The sequence below is a fragment of the Mastigoproctus giganteus genome, chromosome 9 (genome assembly GCF_048544385.1).
Source record: "Mastigoproctus giganteus isolate SK-2022 chromosome 9, ASM4854438v1, whole genome shotgun sequence".
Lineage (NCBI taxonomy): Eukaryota > Metazoa > Arthropoda > Arachnida > Uropygi > Thelyphonidae > Mastigoproctus > Mastigoproctus giganteus.
Genome location: NC_143583.1, coordinates 232,656,291 through 232,669,292, shown reverse-complemented (window position 1 = coordinate 232,669,292; position 13,002 = coordinate 232,656,291). Strand labels below are relative to the sequence as shown.

Genomic DNA, 13,002 nt, shown 5'->3' with positions numbered 1-13,002 from the left:
TAATGCTATTCTTAAGCATAGCTGAAGGTATTCAGATTCCCTCTGATGGGAAAGCGCCCTCGAAGTCTTAAAAGTCCCTAAATTGTCTTGCCAGGCTGTCAAAAAAGAAGTTTTCCATGGATGTCCTCAAGGGAATAAGTACTCTTGGCATTCTTATTGACAACAGACTAACTTTCTCGCCTAGCAGAAAAGGTTAAAACAATTCGCTTTCCAAATCATTAGTCTTACTCCTGCAGGCTAAAACATCAAACACTACGCATTCTACACTGCCTCTACAAAGCAGTTGTAATTCCTACAGTGACCTATGCTGCAGGAACGGTTAATTTCTTAGACTCCTTACAGTTCAGTCTAAATTAAACTACATTCAACGCAGTTTCCGTCCTGATTTCTCTCTTGAAGGCATGTCGAACCATCTCGACGTATTATTTGGCTTCCACGTATTATTTGGCTTCTTACCTCTAGATCTGCAACTTGTCTATCTGTCTGTCTTATTACACCAAAAAAGGGTCTAACAATTAATTTTAATGGAATAAATATCAATATTAATACCTCTCCTAATAAGGAAAAACTAAGATGTTTTTCCTAAGATCCTGAAAGCTAGATGACAGAAAAGGTGGAAAGACGCCTCTACCAAGGATTATATACCTTCATTTAGATTTGTAAATAAGAACACTATAAAATGGTTCACGCTCAGTGAACCATTATATAGTGTTATTTTTTAACAAAACATGGGGCCGTTTAATTTTCAGTCAGCTTTTATTTTGTCACCCCCTGATTTGTGTCTATATGGTCAAGTAGAAGACTATTATTATATTGTTGTAAATGTAATGACAATTTTAATACTAACCTTTTCCAAATAACAGGAATTATCCAATTTGGTCAGGAAATCAAATTTTTAGAAAATGCTATCGACTTTCAAACTTTTCAAAATTATGCTAAATGTAGCGTTAAAGGCAAAGATTAGTAGATGTTCACAATTTAGCCAGCAAACCCGATAATTAAACTTTTTTAAGTACTCTTCGTTTAAGTTTAATCAGCCATTGTTATCAACATTTGCCTCTTTATGATGAATTTTTATTTTATGATTATTCACTTACTTTCATGACATCTATACCACACTTTATATTTAAGAATTACTTATGTTTTAAGCTTATTGTAATATAAAAGTCATCGGTTTCTCTTACTTCCTGCTTTCTCTTTTTCAATTGTACGGAACTTGTAGAAATTACTTGCACCTGTCAATAACACCTGTAGGTTTCTGGACTTCTCACTTTGAATTATTTTGACACGAAACTAAAGAAATCATAAACATTTTGTTGTTGACTTTGACTCACTAACTTTAATGTACATACGAGGAGGGGGAGGGGTTAAAAAAAGATTTGTATTCACCTAGAAATATTTGTAATAGAAAGGTGAAATTATTTTGGTTTAATACCTTGAAATTTCTATAGCAGCCACACAAATTGCGGTTGTGATAATTCGGTTTTTTGTTTTGTTTTTTCCCTTTTCAGCGCTGAATGAAGTGAAGTGCAATGCAATGCAGATCAGTGATTCGGTTCCTCCTTTCGCAAGGGAAAACCCCCAAAACAATCCACGAAGAAATGTTTGGTTTACGGAGAAGACTCCCCAGGTTATTGCACATTGGTATAGACAAATATGAAAGCACCTCAGTGCATGATGAAGAAATCCCAGGAGGCCAAACAACTGCTATAACAAAAGGAAGTAACGCAAAAATGGAGGCATTAATCCTATCCTGTCCTAGAAGATCGCAGTTTTAGCGTCAAAGAGCCACAAATTAATACTGGGTATGTTCAGAAAATCATCTAGCATATGTGTAAAATGTCTACTAGATGGGCTCCCAGACTTCTGACCCTATCAGAAGAAAGGAAAGGGCACATTGACAACATTTTCATGTACACATGAAATGTTGTCAATGTGCCCTTCACGGCTAGTCATCATGGATGGATGAAATATATATCTATCGCTATGATCTGAAACTAAACAAATGTCAAAACGATGGAAGCATGCAGAATCACCCTCCCCCCCAAAAAAAGGCAAAGGTGCTGGCCAGGTGATGCTGTCAGTTTTTTTAGGATCACCATGGTGTAATACTAAGAGATTACCTTCAAAAGGGGGTGTACTCTGACTGGGAATTATTATTCCAACTTTCTCATAAAACTACGTGCTGGAAAAAAGACGGAGAAAGCTATCAAAAGTTGTGCGCATTCATCGTATGCAGTGAGCAGTGCTAATGAATGTGGGTTTTAATTATTGCCGCATCATCCTTATTCCACTGACCTTGCACCTTCGGCTTTCTTCGTGGCAAACACTCTGCTACTGATGATTACTACTGCCGAGTTTCAAGGACCGTCAGAGGACTTCTACAAAATATTCTGCGGGACTGTAATGAGAAATGGCAAAAATGTGCCATTTTGTCTGGTGTTGAAAAATGACTAGTGTTGATTATGTTAAAAAAAAAAAGTGTAATACACGGTGTTACACTTTTTCAACTTAGTCACCAGTTACTGTCATTGAGGATCGATGTAACCGATCAGATCGCTTACACTTTGATTTCTGTCATTGACCACCCTGCCCACAGGTGAATTCAACAAATTCACCTGTGTTTCAATAAACTCAAACTTGAAATAAATATATCAGCATATTCGACGAAATATAACCATTGGACTAATAAAGCACCAAAAACAGAACCCTATGGGACCCCACTCATAACATTAATCCATACAAAGTATAACTATTCTCTGTCTCCATTTAACTCTTTATCCCTTCTGTCATTGACGATCCAACCGATTTAATCAACCCTTAATTAACCTGCCCTTATTTATTTAATCATATAAGGAAAAATTTCATCCACTCCTAGACAGCAATCAAATAACTATAAAAAATTAATACAGTATCAGTATTGGGTAAAATAAAATATAAGAGATCAAGTCAATAATTAATTACAGAAGTTAAGACAGATTATGTTCAAAATGATACTCTAAATACATTCAGCGAATCCACGAAGAGTGCGGGGATGCTGCAGGCTGTCCGGAACAGGAGGAGGAGCTCATATCATCCTCTAACACAGAAGCAGCGTAAAGCGATGGTGAAATGAAAGATCTAAAATTGCAAGGTTGTGTAGGTATCAACGACAACTTTTAATCTGTAGGCTTTGTCCATGCAAATCGTCTCAGAGTTGACATTTAGGTCGTTGAGGAATCCAATCATGTTTGCTGGGAACATATGGTTGAGCGAGCTGATTTGATTGAGGGCAGGTCTGAGCATAGATATTTGCCGGTTAGTTATTCTGCTGTTCTTCATGGGCAGGATGATAAGGCTATCGATGTTAGGGGTATCCACCCTATCCGAAAATGAGCTTGGAGAGGGTAATTATGTTACTAGTGGTGATGATTTGTTTCCAAGGGATGCATACATGAATGTAGTATACCCGTAGTAAGGGGATGTCCTGAAGTCCTATTGAGGGATCGAATAGTAATATAAAAATTATTTATTCATAGAAATGTAGGGCACGATTCCCGCTACATACAACCAGAGGAACCTAACAATTAACTGGACATATTATCATATCATGTTTTGGAAATTTGCTAAAAGAGGTACAAAAGCAGCTGCAAACAGCGCTGCTCACAAAACGCCACCCTTTGGAAGCCCTCTGAAGACAGTAAAGAATCGTGAGAGACCATTGTGCTCAAAAAGGAGCCGTCTTTCCTGCAAACGTTTTTTGAGTACAGTGAGGAAGTTATCGGAGATCCTGAAGTAGTTCTTCCGGATGTTAAGTAAAGATGTGGGGGAATTCCTATCATATGCAGATAGGTTCCTATTTGCGAAACAGCGTTTGAAGGAGATTAGTGGTAGTAGATCTCCCAGGAACAACGTTGTGAATTGGCATGGTCTGCGATGAAAACAGTGCTCAATAAACAGTTGCGCTAGGATTTGCTTTTCAAAAACTTTAAGGAGCGAAGAACCCACTGAGGACGAAAATCCTTCGCAGTTTTAGGCTTCGAATTCTTCGAAATGGGTTTGACGCAGTAGTATGTCCAAATTTGAGGCACCGAAGATGTTCGCAAAATTTCATTAAAGATATGTAAAAGAACATTCACAATGAAGACGCAGGATATTTTAATGATGAACAAGGGGAATCCATCAGGCCCGACGGTAACTTTGTTCGGTAAATCGTTTATTACTTTCAACAGATTTTTCTTTGTGATTAATTGCTCTGTAATTGCTCTTTTTTGCCCTTTGACCCACTTATGTGAATTAGAAAAGATGTTTATGTCTCTCGAAATCCATCTCCTGAAACAAGGATTTGGTTCATACAGTTATACTTTAAGGCCCGGTCGTTTTTAAAATAATGAACGGGCCGCCAAAGAATATATATATCATGAAATTACATTTATTGTAATTTTTATCATCTTTGCTATTATTAAATAGTTTTTTAACATTTTGATTACGCCACGTTTAATGAATCATTTGAATTTGTGCCGTATACCACGACTCGAGTAAGCAGCAGTGTTGCCAAGCTGTAAGCAAGCATAACGTCTGACAACCCTGGTAAATATGCAAAGTGGTTCGCGGACTCTCGGCTGTGCAGAATGTGATTGCAGTGCAAGTGCATCGTGCGTTTCAAATAGTAGTAGTAATAGTGGCATGTGATGCAAGAAAGCAAGTATATGAGCTTATGCAGCATCAGCCAAAAAAAAAAAAAAAATATATATATATATATATATATATATATATATATATATATATAAAACAATTCCCTCTAAATGTTTGTCCAGTTCCTCCTTAAGCTTATTTAACCTATCAACTTCCACAACAACAGATGGAAGTTTGTTCCAGCAATTAACCACCCGCTGGCTAAAGGCAAATTTCCGCACATCTATTCTACATCTGTCTTTCCTAAATTTGATTTATGCCCCCTTAGGTTCGTAATCTGAACAAGTGGAAGAATCCCATCAGAATTCGGCCTTATACACCTCAATCAGATCACCTCGCAGGTGCCTAGTCTCCAGACGTTGCAATTTGCAGAACTTAAGCCTCTTGGTAAGAATATCCCTTCATTCCCCTCAACAATCTTGTTGCCCTTCTCTGTACACGCTCAAGCAAATCTACATCCTTCCTAAAATGAGACCTCCAGACCTATACGCACTACTCAAGGCGTGGCCTGACCATTGCCTTATACATCTCCTTTTCCCTGCTAGCAAAATTCCTGTATATCATTGAAAAAACCCCATGACCTGCCCTGGCAGCCTGTCTGCATTGCTCAGAAAACTGCACAATTACTTCCAGATCTTTTTCATTTTCTACCACCTTAAGTGTAGTTTCTCTGGGTTACTTCTACCCATATGCAGTACTTTGCATTTGTCAATATTGAACTTCAGTTGCGACTTCTCAGCCCATCTGCCCAAATTTTCTAGATCCTGTTGCAGTAGCACACTGCCATTACTGTCATTAATAACTCTGCCAACCTTTGTATCATCTGCAAACTTTGACACTAAACAACAAATCAACAGTGGACCCAACACCGAACCCTGTGGGACTCCACTAATAACATTAGTCCACGAAGAGCACTAATGTTATTAGTGTTAGACAGGACTTTCCCTTAACAAACCCATGCTGTGTCTCCATTATTTTACCTGGAACAGAAGTTAAACTAACTGGTCTGTAATTACTCTTGTCACCCTTCGATCCCCCTTTGTGAATTGGGGATACATTTGCACATCTCCAGTCCGTGGGGACCTCTCCTGAATCCAAGGATGCTCTCATAATTATGGCTAAGGGTTTGCTTACTTCCTTTGCCGCTTCCTTTAATATAACTGGATATATCCCATCCACTCCAGGTGCCTTTCTTATGTTTAACTTCAAAAATTTCTCCTCCACTTTTTTTTTTCGCTTATTACAAAATCAAAATGTCAGTGAATAATCGACGGATAAAAGTAAATAATTTGGAGAGGATTTACCATTTTATTTTTATGAAGGTTATTAACCTTATTGAAACCTATCGCAATGCATAATTGAAAGTCTAAGATTATTAAGGTTATAATTTTAAATTTTTTTTTTTTTTTAATGATTCCTATACTGTTGTATTTTTGTAATTTTATCTTGTATTTGCTTTTCGTTTTTCTTGTTGATAAAATTAATTATATGTGCGAGTATATATAAAGTATATATAAATATTACAGTAATAACAATATTTTCCCTTATATCTCATTTTACTAATCCTAAAAATCGTGGAAAGCTAAAAAAAAAAATGGCCCGCGTGTACCTCACAGACATTTTATTTGGCCCGCCATTTAAAAAGATTGCCCAACCCTGCTTTAAGGGAATGAGGATGCTAATTATTCCCTTAAAGTATAACTGGATGATTTCGTCCTGGTATCTTGCTCACTTTTATCTCTAATAATAATTTGGCTCCTTCTCACTCATAAAATTAGCTAAAATTAGTTTTAACTTTAGAAAATTGAAACGAAATTCATAAATTAAGTTTCACAAATAAAGCAAGAAAATATTTGCGTGTATGCGCAAGCGAGTACCGATCATCAGAAAAACCGATAGAGAGGATGCCTAATAATTTTTAATAATTGCACGTGACCCACAGATCTCGATTTTCAATAAACCGATATCAACAACACGAAGTCATACCATTTTGAATTGCGAGGATTTTCAGTTTTAAATGAAAAACATCTGAAAAAGGTATAGAAGAACCAACGCCAACAACAAACATGTTATCCAGTAGAAGCGTCCACATTCAGAGATTATAGATTTCACAATAATTAGAGGCTGACAAGTTGTACAAGACTACGAGACGCAGACTACTGAATATTATCGATAATCATTACATGAGCCTACCCTCCCAGTCTAGGCTTAACGTTGGGTTTTCTGTTAACATACAGGAATCGAAGGCAGTCGCAGTATTTTTATGCAATAAAGAAAAATATTCTGCAAATCATAAATCTAAGTAATTACACTAAAATAGCAATGGATTAATTTAGATGTATAGAATGACTCAAATACGAATGATTCAAATCAAAGCTTCGAGAAAAGGTTTTGTTTAGCGCTGTCCATGTGAAGAATGGATCGCAAAGTGCAGAAAGCAAAGCAGTCATTTAGAAAGTAATTTAGACAGTCTGGTACAGATTAGTCAGGGCTTAAGTAATTCCTAGGAATTACTTAAGCTTTGACTGTCTTTGACTATCTGCACTTACCAGCTGGGATGTGCGGTTTTTCGTGTTTTATATTTATTCGCTTATATAAATTTCAATTAATTTTATTATCAAATCAGAACATGGTGGGACGAATGGTAGAAGGGACGAATTTAGAACTGAATAATTATTAATTTAAATTTCGATTTAGAATTGAAATTTATAATATTTATTTCCATTTTTTTTTTTTATATTTAGATAATAGTGCCGAATTATATTGTTTACAATGCGGCATTATTTCTGGTTCTTAAAATATTTAAGTAATAAATTTTCTTCCTTTCTCCAGAAAAATAAGGTAAAAACGCCAAGTGAAGGAAACAGACTTGAGTTACAAAATGTTCACCCAAACACTCCCGACAGGTGTGGAGCCATACCATATCTTCAATGCCTGTTATCACATGGGCTATGACCTATTACAATGTACAACCACAATGCAACAAGAATACTATTTCTATTTTGGCCTCCATATTCTTCGTTGCTCCAAGTGAACATAAAAAGTGAGTGCATCCAGCCAGGAGGAGACTGGAGAAGTATCAACGTCTCCCCATTTTTCTTGACATATTAAAACTTTTAAGGCGTAGTTACCGGATCGATCCAGATTGTGAGACCAAGACTCAATTCAAAGTTTCCCATAATACTTAGACATCAGACATAGATCTACCTTCTTGCAGATTGTACATTGTTATTTGCATATTGGAATTTCCGAATTATTTCATTATAATGTGATTTCAGAAGATATTGTAATGTAATTTCTTACATTAATTTTCCGACCACCAGGTATTCTGTTTAATCTTTCGCTTTTGGCGAAGGCAAAAGTGTAAGATTTTCATTGCTCCAATTGCCTGAAAGCAATGAAAAATGAGACCTTTCCATCAGAAATATTTTTTCAACCCATTAGAAATAGGTTTTGAATTAAAAAAAAATATATTTTTTTATCCATTATTTTTTTATAATCCTAAATGGCTTAAGGAGCTAGGGGGAACAATGGACAACCAAAATGCAACAAGAATAATATTCCTATTTTGGCTTCCACAAAATATTTCTATTTTGACTGTCACATGAAAAGTGACAGCAGAAAGACTGGAGAAGTAGATACTTCTTCGTATGGGAGGAAGTAGAGACGTGACGGGCAGGTATGGACCAAAAAAATTGTGATTTTTGCAGTAGGCAAGATTTTGGAGCCTTTGGTTAACTAAATTCGCGCTATACCGATTCTCGACATCTCGACATCCTAAATGATTCACTCGACAAGAGAGGTCATGGACTTGCCCTCCTTCCCTCTCGAGGCCGCCTCCGTAGCCAGGTGGGAAGGAGCAGCAGTGCGTAGCACACGCTTCTTGATTAGACCGGGGTTCGAGCCTGTCACCACCAAATACGGAGGATGCGGAAAGGTCAGGAAATGACCACCGCATATCCCGAAGCAATATGGCCTTAGTTGCTAATGCTCTAAAAAACCAAAAAAATCCCTCCCTCTCGATGTACCTCCCAGCTCTTGCTGGGAAGTATGTACAGCGGTAAAATAAAGCTAGCCTTTAAAGAAGATGTTTTCTTCTAATTTGTTTTTTGTTTCTTCTCTTTCGTTTCTTTGACGTGGCCTATAAATATTTGAATAATTTTTATTTCTGGAAAAATGAAACTACGAGGGGTTTCCGAAAAGTAAGGTAACACATTTTTCTCTCTGGATGATGTTTTAATAATACGAAGTTAATTACACACCAAGAAATAAGTGAACATGCACTACTTCTCCACAAAGTCTCCAGATTTATTGATGCACTTGTCCCCATGATGGATCAGTTTATCAGAAGTCCGTGCCCACACGCAGTAACCAACATCGCAACGCCTGATCAACTCCTCATCGGTGGTGAAATGCTTTCCTGAAAGGTGTTTTTTCAGAGGGCCGAACAAATGGAAGTCTGAAGGCTGTTAAGTCTGGGCTGTAGGGGAGATGTGACAGTTTCCCGACGATTACGACGCAACCACTCAAGAGTGGTGTGGGCAGTATGTGGAGTTGCGTTGTCGTGCAAATAAACCACGCCGCTTGCCAGGAGTTCTAGTCGTTTGCGTCGAATGTTGGCTTTCAGTTTTTCCAACGTAGCGCGGTAAAGCTGTGCATTTATTGTTCCTCCCTTCTGCAAGAAATCCACCAACAGAACGCCTTGGCGATCCCAGAACACTGTGGCCATGATGTTGATCTTCAATGTCAACACGGCCCGCTTTAAATTCATTGCACCAAAACAACCTGCTTCTTTGTCATAACCTTTTCGTCATACTCAGCAACCGTGAATTTTTGCTAGCAAAATGCGAAAAATTTCACAAACACCTGTTTTGGACCACACTTGTACGGTAGCCGCCATTTTGCAATTGGAATCTGCTGTGGGGCGTCCGTAGACAACACTGCACTGGCGGTCTTTTTGAACGTTATTAAAGGGTCTATCTCTCCGTCCACCGCGTTTCATCTCATTCCCTTTCACCATTATTAAGAAAAAAATTGTGTTACCTTACTTTTCGGAAACCTCGCGTAAATTCAAGTAAATAGAATTATTTGCATATTCATATATAAAAATACCACGTAATTAGCATTTAAAACTATTTGACATGTAATTTTTTTTTGTTTCCTTCGGTGTTTTAAATTACGCTTGTTTCTGCTTTATTTCTATTTACAGAAAAACGAGCACTTATACAGAGCAATCCCACTTAGGTTTTCATCAATCATTATATTTCACCGATCCGTTTGTAAGTATACTTTCGTAAGAGTACAATTTTTGCTAAAGATAATAATATGTTTGATTTGAAAAGTTTTATTGTATCACTGGTCTTCTCACGATGGTCCATTTTAATTTCAGTACAGTTAAATTGGATCTACATATTCATATATTGTTAGTAAAACATAACAGAATCAGATAAAACTATATTGTTATTATATCAAATGTTTAGTTTCTGTTCTTTTACTTTTTTGCTGATGTTACACTTTACATTTCAGGACTATGCAACTGAAATTAAAGTTTTTATACTTCGTACTGGAATATAACAAATGCACTTCATAAATACACATCTAACCGTAAGTAAGTCGCAACCTCAATCAATTATTAAAAACGTATTAAAAACTCTGTATTCGATTATTAAAAACGTGTATTAAAATCTCTGTTAAAATTTGCGTAATGGTGTGAAGTTTTAAAATCAAACAAACGGAAGGGTCTGTTCAAATTGCACTCTAATTGAAAAAGAACGAGTTTGTACTTAGGCGGAAATACGAATTTCCCTTAGGATGGAAAAAATAATTCCCTTAATGGAAATTCATACATTATGTTATATTATAATTTTTATACTTTATTATTAAATTATTATAATAATTAATACTAGATTAACCAGATTCATAATTTGTGCTAAAAATGGTGAAACAATTATGATTTTTCACAAAAATACAGAATTCAAATAGAAAATATGATTCAGGGATTGCAATAAATTTCAGTATGTTCGAGAATCTCAGAGAATATATAGCAAAAAGCGAACAACTTCACAAACACCTGTTTTGGACCACACTTGCAGGGTAGCCGCCGTTTTGAAACTGGAATCTGATGTGAGGTGTCAGTACCGCAACACTGCACTGGCGGTCTTTTTGAACGTTATTAAAGGGTCTATCTCTCCGTCCACCGCGTTTCATCTCATTCCCATCAATATTCACCAGCGCCCATAAAAAAAAAATCTCAGGGAATTCCGAGAGAAATTGCATTTTAAAGTGTTCATCGATTAAAATATCTATCTTTACATTAAAAAAAGTTTTCCTCCTAGTGATATTTATTCGAGCCAATGCCAGAGGAGGGCGAGACAATTACGTCACTACAAATGCAATTAATTATTGACAACTGCACTCATAAATTTCACCAACCTCGTGCACGTGATTCACTGTCTAACATTTGATGTTCCATTGTAACGTTTATTGTATATTAATGAATGTTGTATATTTGTGAATACTGCACTTTAGTATTTTGTAAATATTTTAAATATTTGTATATTTTTTAGTTAATATTTTAGTGAAATATTTTAGTCCTGCCCTTTTGGATGCAACAATATTTCTCATGTATTATGGAACCCGAAGCAAAGGGCCTTTTCCTAAGTGACCTATGTAATCGCAAGGAAATAATTACGTAGTGATATTGGATGAAGTCTAGGATAGTATACACCGGCAGATACTTCGATGAAAGCGAGAAAGAAGGCTATATAATGGACATGTGAAGTCACCTCCTTTTTCTGATTGTTTTGCGTCGTCGAGGGGGGGGGGGGCTTAAGTTAGATAGGGTGTTTATCTCTCCATCTCACTGTTTTAAAATGGGAAAACTCGTTTTCCCATTTTAAAAACAGCGGAAAATGTTGGGGAAAACACACAAGGCATATCGAAATAGGAGGACAGTGGGTGGAGAAAGTAGAGGCATCTGCCAATCACTGTTTTGTTCTGTTCGTCTGTCAAAATATGGGAGTCACAACTTGTATCACTGTTTCGCTTGCCGCCATGTTGGAGGGTGTACACCGTTACCGTGATATTTATTCGACCTTGAGAACGCCGCGCGCTACAAATGCACAGGTAAATAATTACATAGGTAATTTCCTGATTAGATATTGACCAGTGCGTTTCGACATGTGTCTTTTACGTAGAAAAGATTTGACTTACTCTGTATAACTCTACATTTTACGTAGAAAAGCGTTCCCGGGTGTAGGCACGCTTTTCTATGTAAAGCGAGCAGGGGTGAAGTCCCCTAGTATTTATGAAAAATATTCATAAGGTATAATTTATTTATTTTTAGATTTCAGCATTTATTTATTATGTTCACAACCATAATATTCACTGCTTTAGCATTCTTTGTCAGATTTCATAATCTGTAATTTTTTCTTTTTGATCTCTCGTTTAAAAACACTGAGAACTTTAAAACCTCTCAGTGGTTTTTAAACCAGAAGTTTTAGAACCACTGAGAGGTTTAAAGTTAAAAACAGTGACAGTGTAACTTACAAAAGCTGAGTATAAATACTGCTGGTGACGAGGGCGGGGATAAGGAGTTCTACTCAAAATCCAACCGAAATGGTGGTCGAGTTTAATAGGTATTTTGCAAAGATTTTTACTATTGAAACTACAATACTACATTACATAATACTTCAAAAAACAGGACAGTCCCCTGAATATTTTGTGACATTCTGAAGAAAAGACACCTCATGATGAGTTTATCGCTCATTACACCATTTCTCAGGGAGTAATTCAGGCAGGAGGTTCTCTCCTCAGTATTATTTGCTGCAGCTCTCGAACCCTTTTTTGCATTCCATAAAAACGATTTTATTACCTGAAATTCTGATGACCTTAAATTCTTCGTAAGATCTAAAGATCAACAACAAGTTAAGCAAACAAATAAATAATATAATAAATGAACTGGAGATTTACCAAGACTATATACGACTACGTTTAAACCCAAGCAAATTTGTCCAGATAACAATTACAATGAAAAAGAAGAAACAATATCTCTATAGTAGTAAGCGGATGCGAAGTACAAAAGGTTAAATCGCACGTTGACATTTCCCTAAAATGAGATGAGGGACTAACGTTCTCTGAGCACTTTGATTACATCAAAGCAAAAACATATGCGGCCCTATGGGCTACCAAACAAGAGTTAAAAGGCATTAGAAACCCAGACCTTGTTAAAAAGTATACTTCCCTTCCCACTATATGCTACACAGATTTGGTCCTCCGCCCCTCTGAGCAATCTGAAAGCTTTTCTCAGCATTGGATACTGGTTCTTGA

General features: G+C 36.6%; 1 long non-coding RNA gene across 1 annotated transcript in view; it reads left to right on the top strand.

Annotated features, from left to right (window-relative positions):
• The window catches only part of LOC150081173 (uncharacterized), a 160,751-nt gene that overhangs the window by 132,701 nt on the left and 15,048 nt on the right, over positions 1-13,002 (top strand). Inside the window, exon 2 of the long non-coding RNA XR_016547385.1 lies at positions 9,884-9,953. This is a non-coding gene — a long non-coding RNA (uncharacterized LOC150081173). The remainder of the gene's footprint in view (positions 1-9,883; positions 9,954-13,002) is intronic.